Consider the following 14,223-nt stretch of genomic DNA (forward strand, 5'->3'; position numbering starts at 1 on the left):
TTTTAATCTTTGTTGTTTTTACATAGGGTATTAAGATGGGGATGTGTTACCTGTTCAAAACATACAGAAACTGAAGATGTTTGATTCCAGTGCACTAGTTTTTCCTGAAGTTCACTGATATTTGCCACTGATTGGCATAATCTGAAAGCTACAGAAGAGAAGGTTCTATTTTTAGGTTTTTTTACCCCATCAAAATCCTGCAATATTTTTATTCGTGAGCATTCCATGATCTCTGACAGCCCTTGGAAGATCACTGGGAGGGAGACTTGCTGTAGGGCAGGCAGGACATCTCCAGCTTTCCAATTGATTCTGGAATCTAAAAGTGAGCTGGGATCTTCTGTAAGGCAGGTGGGGCACCAACAGTGGTTTCAGTGCTTGCTATGAAAAAAGGTCACTATTGGCAACTGATACCCACCAGGATCATGTAGTCCAGCTCCTGTCCCTGCACAGAACAGCCCCCCAGTTCACACCGTGTGTCTGAGGACGTTGTCCAGTCTCTTCTTGAACACTGTCAGGCTTGGGGCCGGGACACCTCCCTGGGGAGTCTGTCAGTTTGCAGGAGTTCGTCGAGTTTCACGCATTTGGAAGCACTGGCCAGAGTCCTGGTGTTCTCAGTCGCTCGTGGGGAGCTGGTGCCGCGCCCCGGCCCGCACAGGGTTAACCCCATGCGCACGGGGGGGCTGGGGGCGGCTCCTCCCTCGGCCGCGGTGACTCCGCACTGCTCCGCACCGGCGCTGCCTGCGCATCGCGGGCTCCGCTCCCTGCGCGGCTGCTACTCCGCGGCCGCTCCCCGGACACGATGGTACGTGCGCTCCCTTGTCCCGTCCAGCCGGGCTGCGCTGCGGGATTCCCGGGCGGTGAGGGCGGTCGGGGATGAGAAGCCCCCGGCGCTGCTGCGGAGGGTGGGTGGGTGCAGCAGTGAGTCAGCCAGCGCTGGCTTTGTTCTGGCGCCGATGCTGTTTGCTGCTTTGAAGAAAGCTGGTGGACCAGGGGAGGACGAGTTATTCTGGGGGAGGTGACTGTAAATTCAGGTACCCGGCAAGCGGATTTAGCCCTGTTGGGCTCTGCTTTGCCTCGGCTTGGGCTGAGCTGCTGGGTCTGCACTGCCCTTGCAGAGGAGCAGGGAGAATCTTTGCGGAGCACTCTGGAGCAGATGCGGTTTTCTTTCCTTGGAATTTGATCCTATGGGTGTAGGGAGGGTGACTGACTGGTGGTGGAGGAGGAAAGGACTAGTGACAAGAGGGAAAGGTGGCTGCAGATGGAGCTTGCTATTTTTTTTTTTTTTTGTGATCTGAGGACCTCGCCCCTTCTCAGCTGCTTGTGTTCTGAACAGAAACCGAATTCCCTGGCTGCTCAGCTGTTTACTGCACTTGTGTCATTAGCTCGAACACAGAGAAGGATGTATGGAGATGGATCTAGAGAATAATCTGGAGAAGATATTCTGCCTGTCATGGATTTCAGGAGTCCTGCAGCATTATGATTTATCCCGGTGTGGTCTTTCTTGGAGATGGTGTGCTACTGGAGAAGGGAGGGGATGGCACAGGGCATCTCACAGATGCTCCCTTTGGGGAAGGCTTGCTGAAAACCAGTATTAATGTCTGTATCACTGTGCAGCTCGGTGCTGATACTGGAATGAGGCTAATGCCAGGCAGGAGGGGGGAGGGTTGTTAAGGTGGACTGTCAGGCTGCTGATTAGATGGGAGAGAGATACAGGGCCCCTTTGGCAGTTACTCTTTCCTTTGGTGCTGCACACCCACACAGCAGTAGTCTTGAAGCAGCTGAAGTCTGGCTTCGAGCTGCTCAACGCTACATTCTTCCACTACAGGAAGCCAAAAAGCATCCAAATGCATCCAGTTAGTGGGGGAGGAAAAAGGGAAGGTTCTTGTAAAATGTGCGTGATGCAGTTTTTCTAGGGCAGCAGAGGAGATGTGGCCAGGCTTGGAGCTGATCTTCATCCTAGTAGGAGATAGGAAGAGATTTTCTGCTTTAGAAATGAGAACAGCAAGGTGCTTCCTTTTTCCTAGCAGTGGTCCTTTGTCATCCCTTACCCTGCTATATTTCCCTCACCTTCTCCCTTGATGACGCTCTCCTGCATCACCGGTGGTTCAGTGTGACGATGACACCTTTGCAGTCCACAGACACAGGGGGTGACGTTTTCGTAGGGCATCTTTGGCATCCTTTAGTGTTGCCACCAGCAAACACCTTGTTAAAAGTTAAATCATCTGTATGCTAATGCTAAAATGTGTTGAAGTGTTTCAAAATAGGGCCTTTTATCTCTAGGGTCCAGAGCTAGAGGAGCTGGAGCAGGGTTTGGCATGTTGACCATGAATATCTGTCAGATGCTGCTGGTTTGGGTAAGAGAGAGAAGGAGGAGAGGCAAACCTCACTGACCAGGGCAGGAGCAATGAAAAGCAGCCAGTAATGATGCCAACAAAACCTTTCTTAATAGAGAAGAGAGGAGTCTGAGAGCAACCAGAGTGGGACTGTTGGTGTGCAGGGAGGGGAGAGCTGGACACATTGATCACAGTGAGCTGGGAGGGAGGAGCGTGGCTGCTGCACACTCGCACACGCAGAAACACGCGCACACACACACACTGCGGCAAATTCTGCAGCTGGTGCCTGTGGCTTATGACTGCAGAAAAACAAGCTCCGGTTTAAACTCTCTGATCTCAGAGACGAGGCTGTTTCTATTCCGAGTGGCTGTGGTTCCGCTGTGAAAAGCGCTGCAGGCTGGCGCTGCTCCAGAGCGACAGGGATTCCTCTGGCTTCTGATGGGCAGGGGCCCTTTTCCTGGGTAAGATCAGTACCCTCCCTGTCTCCCTGATAGTTCCATACTGGTTGGCTGCATCCAGACTACATATCTGTCCTTGCACTTTCTCCAGTAAGTAGCTATCGTATACAGCCCGGGAACCCTTTTTTTCTTCCCTCCCTTTCCTCCCTTCCTTTCCTTTCCTGTGATCTGATGAGGCCAGGCTGTCAGATACTCCACCCTGCTTGCATTCTACAGACAGAGAGATGTGTCCTTTGCAGTAGTTTCTCTCCTGACAAAACAATCCATGTCCTGTCATATCTTTTTGCTACTCTTCCTCATGTCGGTATCCTTGGTGCACCTGAGTCACATCCTCAGCAGACACAGTGGTAAATGGATGAGAGACTTGACACAGAGTATGGTGCTCAGTAGCCAGGACAGGCTCTCTTTGGTGAAGGCAAGAAGCTGTGTGTGCAAGCACAAGAGGTGCCGTGGGATGAGCTGCTATGGGGCATGGTCTTGTGCTCTTTGTACGTGTTCATATGCAGACAATCCTAGGTAACTCCTGCTGTGGCTGCATCTCACAAAACCAGAATAAACTGAGAGCCAAATAAGGATCCAGTAATATATCTTTGTTATGGATGTCTGAGGATAGAGATCAGAGTGGGTGCTGCTCCTGGCCACTTGGCTCGCCCAGCCAGCTGTGCCATGAGCATTATCACAGCCTTTCCAGCACTAATTGATGGGGAGAAGAGAAAGACCTCCAGGTCCTTGAAAAGAGATGCTGTGGGAGGCCCGGGAAGATGAGTTAGCACACAGGGACCTGACGGTAGCAGCTGGCTCAAAATGAAGGGTGTATCTGCTAACCTGTGACGTGTGCATTAGGCAAAATACCTGGGGGAGAAAGGGAGGTGACACAGACTATACCTCAGCCCAGTGACTATGGATGGGATGGAAGAATCACAGAATCATAGAATGTCCTGAGCTGGAAGGGACCAAGAGGGATTGTTGAGTTCAACTCCTGTTCCTGCATATGACAAGCCCAAAACTCACACCAAGTAAGTTATGTGTAAATGAATGCTTAGAAATTATTTGGGGGAGAATTTACTGAGATGGGAAAAGAGGATTCATTTTTCTTTCCCCTCAAAAATCCTGAATTATCTACAGGACAATGTCTTCTGATCTCCAGCACAAGCTTCATAGCTGCTGACAGGAAAGACTGGAGAAAGTCTTGAGCTACTTCGGTTCTAACTTCTCAGTTTCTTTTAGTTAGAGGTGCTTGTTTGAGTAGCGTGAATTCCTCTTACAAATACACAAGCTTTGTATTTGTCTGAAGTAAACACTTTCCCTTCTGCTAAAGCATTGAAAGTAACAAGTTTCTATCAGATTTGTGAGAATTGGTGGGGCAGGAGGGTGACCTGAATCAGTGCCTGTTCTGCTTGGCCTGGGCACCCTCCCCTTGCACACGGGTGTCCCTGCGCTGCTGTCCCCAAGCTACTGCCTGGGCGGGTGGTGCTTGTGACCACGGAGGAACTGAGGATATTCCAGCGGACTGCAGGGAACGTGGGGAGCTGGGATTACTGCAGGGACACACAAAAAGCAGGCTTTGTTAATTCCATGCCTTGCTGTGGCTTGTTTTTACCTTTGCTTCACACTGAAGAAATGGAGATAAATTTCTGCGTGTGCTGACTGGTGACTGTAGATCAGTTCGCCTTCTCTTGTGCCTTCCTCTCCAGGATCTCAGAAGTTAGTACTGATGGTACAATTAGTTATGTATCCAGCTCTTCAGGAAATCTCTGTCCTTCTGAGGCTTTATTCCCAAATGAACTTGAGCATCAATGTCCTCGGCCAGCAGGTTTTAGTTCTCCTGAGATGAGCTTTTAAGTCTTGCTGGACCAATCTCTCAAATGTAGAGAATAGTACTGAGTTGGATTTTTTTTTTTAATGAAGAATGCAATTTTTGCCTTTCTGAAGAGCATCACCATCCTAGTTTCTGTGTTTTTAAAGAAATGAGTGAGCTTTTGAACTCACTTGGATATTTCCTCTAAGAGGATGGAGGTTGAGAGTCTCAAACAGAAGGAGGCATGTAAGTCACAGAGGGGATAGGAGTTGATAAGCATGTCTAAGTATGTCCTACTGAATAACTTGTGTTTCTCTGCACATGTTATTGTCTTTCATGAGCCTTCTTGTGAAGCACCAAAGTTTTTGGCAATTCACTAAAACCTACCTCAGGGCCCTAGCAGAAGGGACAGGAGGCCTCGAAGCTTTGCACTTTGAAGTAACTTTCTATATCCCAATCATTGTCAATGTACTCCGTGCTGTAAATCAAATCCCAGGAATCCAAACCATGCAGAGAATCTACCAAGTGGCAACTAGACCCAAGACTGCAAAGTCAAAACACAGCAAAGACAGATGCAGGCAGAGGACAACTGCTGTTCCTCAAGGGCTGGCAGAAAACAGGGCTGTGCTTCACTGCCCTGGCCACAGAGGGTCCACAACAGGTTTGATATCTGTATCTTAAATGGAGATGATGTTCAGCAGGTCGTCTTCAAAACAAGCAGGTGAGAGGGAAGAAAAGGTACTTAGAATGAGACTGTTAACAGTAGGGAATAGGAAGGAGGTTTGAGGGGTCTAAACAGACAGTAGAAATCAGGGGCAGGAGCCTCTTGCCAGGAATTTGGCATCTCAATAGGCAAACAGGAGGAAATCTCAGCATTATTTCCTTACTTGTGACAGCCATTCCCTACTTGATACAGCTGAGTTCTCCCTGCCTCAGGCAGCATGCTTGCACGTTTCATATTGAGCAGTTGTCAAAAAAAAAAATAAAATCAGAGGGAGAAATAGGACAGATCGTAATCTGTACCTCCAAGTCAATCAGAGTCAGCATTACCCAGATACTAGGAGAAATGTGCAGTTTTTTTGAATCTGTGCTATGTTGTGGTTGTAAGAACATGTATCCTGTGATTGATATTCTTATTAGAATTAAGAAGCGAGCAGCTGTCCAGCTCTGTGACTTACAGGAGTCTTCAGCCCTGAAAAGTGGAACAGGGCAGCTGCCCGAGTGCGGCAGGAACAGGTTGGTGGGAGACTCTGTTCAGGGGCTGGCAGGAAATCACAGCTGAAGCTCCACTCACCAGGAAAACATGAAACATTAACTTGGCTTCCAAAGGGACCATTCATAAGTCTGCCAGGGGCTGGTGCAGTGAGGGCATCAGATAAGAGGGTATCTTACGGTGTGTTTAGGTTTCCTTTTGTGGGTTTAGCTGGAGACATTTCAGAAGTTACAGCTCAGCTCCTCACAGCCAGGGATGATACCCCGTGCAGAGCTGTGCTCTGGGTTTATGTGAATACCCCTTTTCACAGCAAAGCATTCGAGGTCCTCTCGAGTCACCAAAGCTGCTGAGGGGAGCATAATCTCTCGGCACCGATTCTGCACCTGGCAAACTAGATAGAAGTGCTCGTCTTGCCCATTACTGCAGCTCGGTGGTGTGACTTCCAGTTGAGGGGCATCTAATGCACAGTTGGGAATGGTAACTTCTGGAAATAGATAGAGCTGTTTCCAAAGGGAACATCTGTGTCTTCAATTAGTGGTTCTAAAATGGCTGAGCTATCGAATTGCTCTTTAGCATAAAAGTGAGACAGTATGTGCAATTAGGAAGCAATGAGATGGTTGCTATGGTTGGCACAGTATAGAAATAGAAGTTGCCTGGGAGAGGAGCTGTAGATGGAATGAAAATATCACAAGGAGGAGGTGAGATGGTAAAGCACAGGCAAATGGTTCGGAGAAGTATCTGCTGGGATGTGGGGAGTGCCACAGTCTCCCATTCCATAAAGACTATTTCACCTCTTTCGCTTGTCCTGCTGCTGGTTCGCCCTTGTAGTAATTCCCAGGAGGCGGTCAGTCATTTTGCAAAGCTTGTTCTTACCTTAAAGCACAGCCAGTTCTCCTGACATGTGGTAACAGTATCATAAAGTAAGTTATTAAATACCTCCAGCTAGATCCACAAAAAAGGAAACCGGAACATGCTTTCAGACACTTAAACCCTCTCCATCCTGATAGACTCAGCAGTGATTTTGGAATCCAGATCTTGTTCTTCTTCAGCCTGGGCCATCCTGTGCCCCTCCTGCTTTGTGTAGGTCTCCACACCACATGCTGCTGGTTTTGACAATAATTAATTTAATTGGTTATGCTTTCCCATATTCTTTAAAATCTGTTGCTGTCTGGTCCTCTTTGGACCCTCCTGACTGGTCACTGCAGTGTTTTCCTTTCTCTGTCATGTGTGGTTCTCAGTGGCTGCTCCTCTTGAGAAGCCTCTCTCCTTGGAGTCGTCTGGCCAATGCTGTCTTCTTCCTGTACCTTTTTACATGAAGTTCTCTACTTGCAGAATTTTGCAGCTTCTAACACTTTTTCTCTGCCTCTGAGCTGTTTTAAAGTTTGCACTTATTCTTTCCCAAATCCGCTGCTCTCTTATTCCCTGATCTTAGCACTTCCTGGCTCCTTTTAGAGAGAGTGTTTGGTTGTGCTGTTGTTTCCTGGAAGTGTATCTGTGACCAGATGTCCTGTTTGTCCTCCTGAAGACAACTGGGTAGGCTCTCTGACTGGAAACAGAACGTGTCCCAGCTCCGCCCTGGCTTACCTGGTGCTTTCATATGTGCCGCATCCCCCCCGTGTGCTGACCTGAGGGCTGGGTCAGCCCCCCTGTCTGCTTCTCCATGTGCAGACACATCGGGACACCCCTGATCTCCAAGGGGTTTGGAGCATGTGCTGTTGTATTCCTGAGTGGCTGCTCTTCCACCCTCCGCCCAGCTTCAGTCTAACTGGAATATGGGTAATAGCGGCAAATGTACCATGTGTACCCAAAATACCCATCAGTCTGTGGCTGGGATGTTAACTAAAGCTAAAATCTGGACATTTCCCCCTGTGAAGAGGCTGCAGTCAATGTGGGTGTGCTTTTGGGTCTACGGTCCCTAGGGGATGCTTTGCTTCACAGAGATGTTTGTGTTACCTCCACTATCTCTGCACACCGCTTTGTGTTTGCCTGCCCTTTGTAACTGGTTATTCAGTTTCTCCAGATGAAGTGCGTCTCCTATTGCATATTCACAGGCCTTTATTTCAGTGATTTTAACTACATGACTCAGCATCCCAGTTTGAAAAATCATCACATAGTGTTTCAAAACTTCCGTTAAAAAAAAAAAAAGGAAAAATGAAAACAAATGAACTCCCATACATATGATAATACTTTCCTCCTCAAAGAACATTGGCTTCCACCTGTTTTCTAGGTATAGTTTAAAATCTCTCATTTTCTGTCCTGTGTGGTTTCAGCTGTGACCCGTGTGGTGCCCGCAGGTCCCATCCGTCGCTCTACAGGACAGCACAGAGCTCTGCCCTCGCCTTCCCTGCAGGGACTCAGCGTGTTGCTGCAGCTTCTTGCTTCTCAATTTTCAGCTGATTTTCATACTCCCACTAAAAGTATATTTTCCCTTTGCTAGTACACAATGATTTTCTTTAGCTAGGAGAAAAACACTAAACAAAATCTCCAAGGAGAAAGATCTTATTTATAAATCAGTAGATACATATTTATCTACTTCTGCAGAGTGTTTGAAGACCTAAAAATAAAACATATATGAAATAAACCTTTACTGAAGAAGACTTTTTCAGACAATGAGAGGCAGGACACTTGCTGGTGGATCATGAGGCACAGCCTGAAGCCAATTCCTCCTCATTCTCGGTGATTGAATCACACTAGAAAGCTAAAAGTCCATCACTTTCCTAGTAATGTTTTAATGAGAATAAGTGGTTCCCATACCTGTGACATGTTGTGAATACAAGCAGAGGAGGCAGCGGGACAGCCCCTCCAGCTGTGCTCACCAGGGCGCTGGCTGTGCCCCTGGCTCTGCTCATCTCTGGAACTGGAAAAAAGGGCTGGATGTGCATCTCTCCAGGAACCCAACAGCCCAGCACCCATTCACACCGCAGCCTCTCCCCAGCACTCGGAATATCTGTTATTCTTTTCTGGGCAGTTTGCACCAGCTCCAGCTGGAGACTTGCCCTGGTGTTTCTCCACTTGTCATGCCTGAAAGTCTCATCCAACACAAAGCTGCCATGAAGAGGTCAGGAACAACAGGGCGGCAAAGGTCCTGTTGTTCTGGAAAACACATCCAGGTGTGTGCACTGAGGTGTTGGAGATCGTGTGTGAATTCCTGAGCTGGAACCAACACGCAGATTCAGGACTGTGCCAAAGCGAAGGTGCCTCCCTAACCACAGGGCTCTGCCAGTCCAAGGGCATTCTTTGTGTCCCCATCGGGACAGCTGTGGCTTGCATAATTAACTAATTATTCCTTAGAGTTGTGGAGGGAGGGAGCAAAGACACTGACTGTACAGTCTGGTGTTTGGGACACAGATGTGAGAAGATCCCGTTCCCGTCTCTGTGCTGGAGGGTGTTTCAGCAGAGGAGACGAGCTCCATCCGGGGGCTGAGCAAAGCCGAGCCCCAGAGCTGCTACAAACACCCCATAGCGCTCCTGCAGGGCCGACCAGGGCTGGGGTGGAAACAGCACGTTGAGTGCAGGCATGGATGGTAACAAATGGGGAGGTGTTTCAATAGTCAAGACAAGTGAAAACATAATCACAAGAGCCCAGAGAGCAAAGTGGTCATGGCAAGAAAGAACAAAGAGGTTTAAATGGAGGAAGTGCAGCTACCTTATCACATCTTCTCAATGAGAACAGATGCTGAACTCAATATAGCCATTGTTGTTTGAAAAAAAAAAGAAGTGTGAACCTGGGATTCTGTGTATGTAAACAAATAGAGTATCATGACAAGAATTTTCTTAAAGTTTTTAGGGAAAAGAAAGAGAAGTGAAAAGAACTGATGATTACTGCAAGTTTAAGAAAAAATATTTAATTACGTTTATAAATAATTTTAGCTGCTATTTCACTCTAACAAATACATTCTGTTTTAATCTAAAAGCCTTAATATTTTTATTTGAAATAAAAATATTTTTTTCTTAAAGACAGTTAGAAAAACATTGTTAGTAAAACAGTTTACTGTTGCAACCCACATAAGCACTGCATCAAGTCTGGAATGTGATTTCCAGCCCATGGAAAGCAGCCGGGACTGTGGGCGGTGCTGTGTCCGGACTCTGAGCAGCTGCCCCACTGCTCTGCTGTCCGTGAGCTGGTTTGGAAGGGGCTGTCCCTGGGTGCGATGGTGGTTCTGTCCTGCGTGGCTGTGTCCCCAGACACCGTGTGTCCCTTGGCCAGGGCAGAGGCTGATGCTGACATGTTCTGTAGTCCTGTTTGTCCTCTGAAGGTCAGTCCGGAGCAAGATGGAGCGTTTGCTTCCTGTGCTGAGGGTGCTCTGCGCTGGGCCAGGCTCTGCCCATGGCAGCTGCAAGTCTCTGCCAAGAGAGGGATTCACCGTTTTCTTTAAAATTACATTTGCACAGAATCTTTCCTTTCTAGAGCTCACCACAAATTCCCACGCACTGTTCAAATCTCTTCAGCCCACCCCTCCATGGGGGTTTATTTTTAAAGTTACTGTGGCCTCTCCTCCAGGCGGTCTGAGCGCAGCGGGAGGTGCGTGCCGGCTGCCCCATGCCGCTCTGCGACACATCCCGCTCGTGCTGCTGGGGTTGCCCAGAGGTTGCCCACAGCTGTGAAATAGCCTGAATGTGTCTTCTGACCCACTGTAACAGGTCAGTGCTGCTGCTCCTGCAGTATGGCGAGGGTGCTCAGGGACAGAGGAGCCCAGAGTTTCTGAGATGCACAAGTCTGTAGGTGAGAGGAGCTGAATGGTGAATTCGCAGTTCCTGGCTGTCAAAGCAGTCTTTCTGTTTATTTTTTAATTGCTGAGCCCATCTGACCAACTGGCACAGCTTCCAGACCTGCAGCAGCCAGAGCTGGTCCCACCAGCCGCACGCTGTTCGGTTTGCACTAGGGCATGAGCGCCTGGTGCTCTTCAGTGCTGGGAGGACGTGGCTCCGGCAGAACAGATCTGTCCCCTCCCTCCCCCGAACGGCACGGGGCCCCTGCTCTGCCGAGGGGTGGTCGTGGTGCAGGACACGGGCGGGTGCACTGCACAGGCGGGATGAGAAGCAGGCCGCTCTGGTCTCTGTCTCTCCCACAGGTTGTATCTTGCTGTACTGGGGCAGTCCTGCCATGTTTGTGAGTGAATGTGTTGTTTCATTTTCTCTGAATGGACACCATTTGGGGCTGGATCCTTTTTTTTTTCCCCAAAGGCTTCGCAGCCTCAGAATGAAAGAGTCAGTGACTATCGAGCGTGGTGACATCATTTCAGAATGAGGGAAATGGCAAACGGCTTTTCAGCTGCACTGGCTCATGTTTGTTATGCAAATATATGCACTTTGAGAACCCTCATGTGCGGTTTGGCTGTCTTCAGAGCTGGAATTTTGTTCAATAGGGCATCAGGAAGACCATGCAATACAGGCCTCAGCTCTTTGCTGACGTGTAGCAAAGGTGCTGACCCATAGCGATATCTGAGATCTTCTTGTGAGACAGGTTTTTTCAGAAGTGCTCCCCTGAAGAGATATGGTCATAACATCAGGCAGGAGATCAGAAAGTTAGGAAGAGTTGGGTTTTAATCACTGTGGCTTGTGTGCCTTGGTAACATGTCCAGACGGTGAAACTCTGGTATTTTTTATCAATTGACTATTAGTGTTTGCTTTACATGTAGAACCTGACCTGGTAAACCCAAGTAATCTGAGGGACAAAGGAGGCAAAGGGTGTGGGAAGGACACAGGGGAAAAGACTGTGAGGAATTTCTGCAACTGAACCGTCATCATGATGTCCCACTAAATTCATTATCAAAAATTGCAAAATCAAGCACACTAGAAAAATTAAACCTTCCAGACTCCTTATAACTCCTCAATAGTGTCACGACAGGGCAAAATTTGAATGTCACTGTGTACCCATAAGTAAAGATCTTTATTTGGTGCAAAGCTAGTGTCAGGTTATGTTATGATGTGTGAAAAAATAGGATGGGGAATAATACAGAAAATACAATTATGTCACCCTGTGAATCTTCAGTGTTTTTTCTCATCTCCTATACTTCTGCTCTTGCTCATCCGTATGGCTGTAGCAGAACTAGAAGAGTTTAAGGGCCAGGTGACAGTGGGTATGGGGACGAGAGAAACTCTGCTCTCAGGGAACAGATGGTGAAGACTGGCGGTTTCTGCCTTGGCGGGGCACGATGGATAGAAACACTCTCTGGGAGTGCACAGGTATTGTGGTGACTGCAGTAATCAGAATGTGCCTGAACACACAAAGTGAAGATTTATATAAAATGAGAAATTCAATGCTAATGGAATTTACTCCCACAGTTACCTGGGGAGAGGAGATTTCATTTAATGTAGCAGCTTGTGAGCAGAGTTTGAGAGGGCAGAGCAGGGTCAGGATCTGTGTTCAGAGAGGTTGTGTTCAGGTGTGTGTTCGGGCAAGCTGACCACAGTGGCTGTCTGCGCTGTCACACGGGGTGCTGCTGTCCCTGCGGGGCAGCTGCCGTGGCCGGGCTCTGAGCAGCGGCTGCGCTGGGTGCAGGGGCTGCGCTGGGTGCAGGGGCTGAGCTCTGGGCAGGGGCTGTGCTGGGTGCAGGGGCTGCGCTGGGTGCAGGGGCTGTGCTGGGTGCAGGGGCTGTGCTGGGTGCAGGGGCTGTGCTGGGTGCAGGGGCTGAGCTCTGGGCAGGGGCTGCGCTGGGTGCAGGGGCTGCGCTGGGTGCAGGGGCTGAGCTCTGGGCAGGGGCTGAGCTCTGGGCAGGGGCTGTGCTGGGTGCAGGGGCTGAGCTCTGGGCAGGGGCTGTGCTGGGTGCAGGGGCTGAGCTCTGAGCAGGGGCTGTGCTGGGTGCAGGGGCTGTGCTCTGGGCAGGGGCTGTGCTCTGGGCAGGGGCTGTGCTGGGTGCAGGGGCTGTGCTGGGTGCAGGGGCTGAGCTCTGGGCAGGGGCTGTGCTGGGTGCAGGGGCTGAGCTCTGAGCAGGGGCTGTGCTGGGTGCAGGGGCTGAGCTCTGAGCAGGGGCTGTGCTGGGTGCAGGGGCTGTGCTCTGGGCAGGGGCTGTGCTCTGGGCAGGGGCTGTGCTGGGTGCAGGGGCTGTGCTCTGGGCAGGGGCTGTGCTCTGGGCAGGGGCTGTGCTGGGTGCAGGGGTTGTGCTGGGTGCCGGGGCTGAGCTCTGGGCAGGGGCTGTGCTGGGTGCCGGGGCTGAGCTCTGGGCAGGGGCTGTGCTCTGGGCAGGGGTTGTGCTGGGTGCAGGGGCTGCGCTGGGTGCAGGGGCTGTGCTGTGTGCAGGGGCTGAGCTCTGGGCAGGGCTTGGGCTCCCGGCCGGCTCTGCCACTGTGCTCTGACTCACAGACTGCAGTTCAGCCAGGGGTTTGTGCACTGTTCTGCCTTATTGAATCAAGAACAGTTTTGGCTTTTGGCATGCATGCGCGTGTGCAGTGACTCAGTGTTTCTGGAAATGGCCTGTCTGGCTGTGCTGCTGGATCCTCCTGAGAACCCACTGCTGCAACTGGAGAAGGGGAATCTGCCCAGCAGGGACCAGGAGCAAAGCTCTGGGAGGCTGCACTGCCTCAGAGTTACAGGATCACACACTGCTGGTTGGAAGGGACCTCTTGAGATTGTCTAGTCCAGTCCCACCTGCACAGGAAGGGCCAGCTAGGGCATGTTTCCCAAGGATGGATACTCCACAACCTCTTTGTACAACCTATTCCAGTGTTTGTCCAGCCTCACAGTAAAAAAAAGCCGTTTGTTGCGTTTAGATGGAATTGCATGTGTCTTAGTTTGTGCCTCTTAACCTGTCACTGGGCACTGCTGAGACTCTGACTTCTTCATTCCCTCCCATGAGGTATTTATACATATTTATAAGATCCCTCCCCCATCCCAAGCCTCCTCTTTTCCAGCCTAAACAGTCTCAGCATGCTCAGCCTCGCTTTGTATGACAATGCTTCAGTCACTTAATTATTGTCACGGCCCTTCACAAGGCTCAGTACTTCACTGTTTCTCCCTTCCAGGTGCCAGCAGCTGCTGGCCCCACAGCTTGAGCCCTTCTCTTTCTTTCATGTGTGAAGGGGACAGTCCCTGCGGGGTGGGAGGCAAGCAGAATGCTAACCAGCAGAATAAAAACCAGCAGAATGCTAACCAGCAGAATAAAAACCGGCAGAATGCTAACCAGCAGAACACTAACCAGCAGAATAAAAACCAGCAGAAGGCTGACCAGCCAGGCTTTGTTTGCCAGCCTGTCCCCAAGGGCCCTCCAGTCACCCAGCACAGGAGGAGGCTGCGGGTCAGTCCGTAGGCCCGGTCGTGTTCTCAGCGGCCAGTGGTCTGTCTGGGCTCTGTGGGCAGCGAGGTGGCAGGAGCTGAAGTCTGGGTAATGGCCCGGGTTTCACTTTGTCCCGGACCCACTGATGAGAACTGGGAGCAGATGGTTTCTGCTGGGGATGCTCTGGGCAGCAGGGGTCCCGCCGTGG

General features: G+C 50.1%; 1 protein-coding gene across 3 annotated transcripts in view; it reads left to right on the forward strand.

Annotated features, from left to right (window-relative positions):
• The window catches only part of MAP1A (microtubule associated protein 1A), a 54,946-nt gene that overhangs the window by 21,434 nt on the left and 19,289 nt on the right, over positions 1 to 14,223 (forward strand). The window contains exon 1 of one of the 3 annotated variants that reach the window (XM_065847131.2): positions 745 to 802. The exons of the other annotated variants lie outside the window; for them this stretch is intronic. The gene's annotated coding sequence lies outside the window, so the exon portion shown is untranslated. Of the gene's footprint in view, positions 1 to 744; positions 803 to 14,223 lie in introns of those variants that run through there. 3 annotated transcript variants of the gene reach the window in all.

This window comes from Patagioenas fasciata, chromosome 12 (genome assembly GCF_037038585.1).
Source record: "Patagioenas fasciata isolate bPatFas1 chromosome 12, bPatFas1.hap1, whole genome shotgun sequence".
Classification (NCBI taxonomy): domain Eukaryota; kingdom Metazoa; phylum Chordata; class Aves; order Columbiformes; family Columbidae; genus Patagioenas; species Patagioenas fasciata.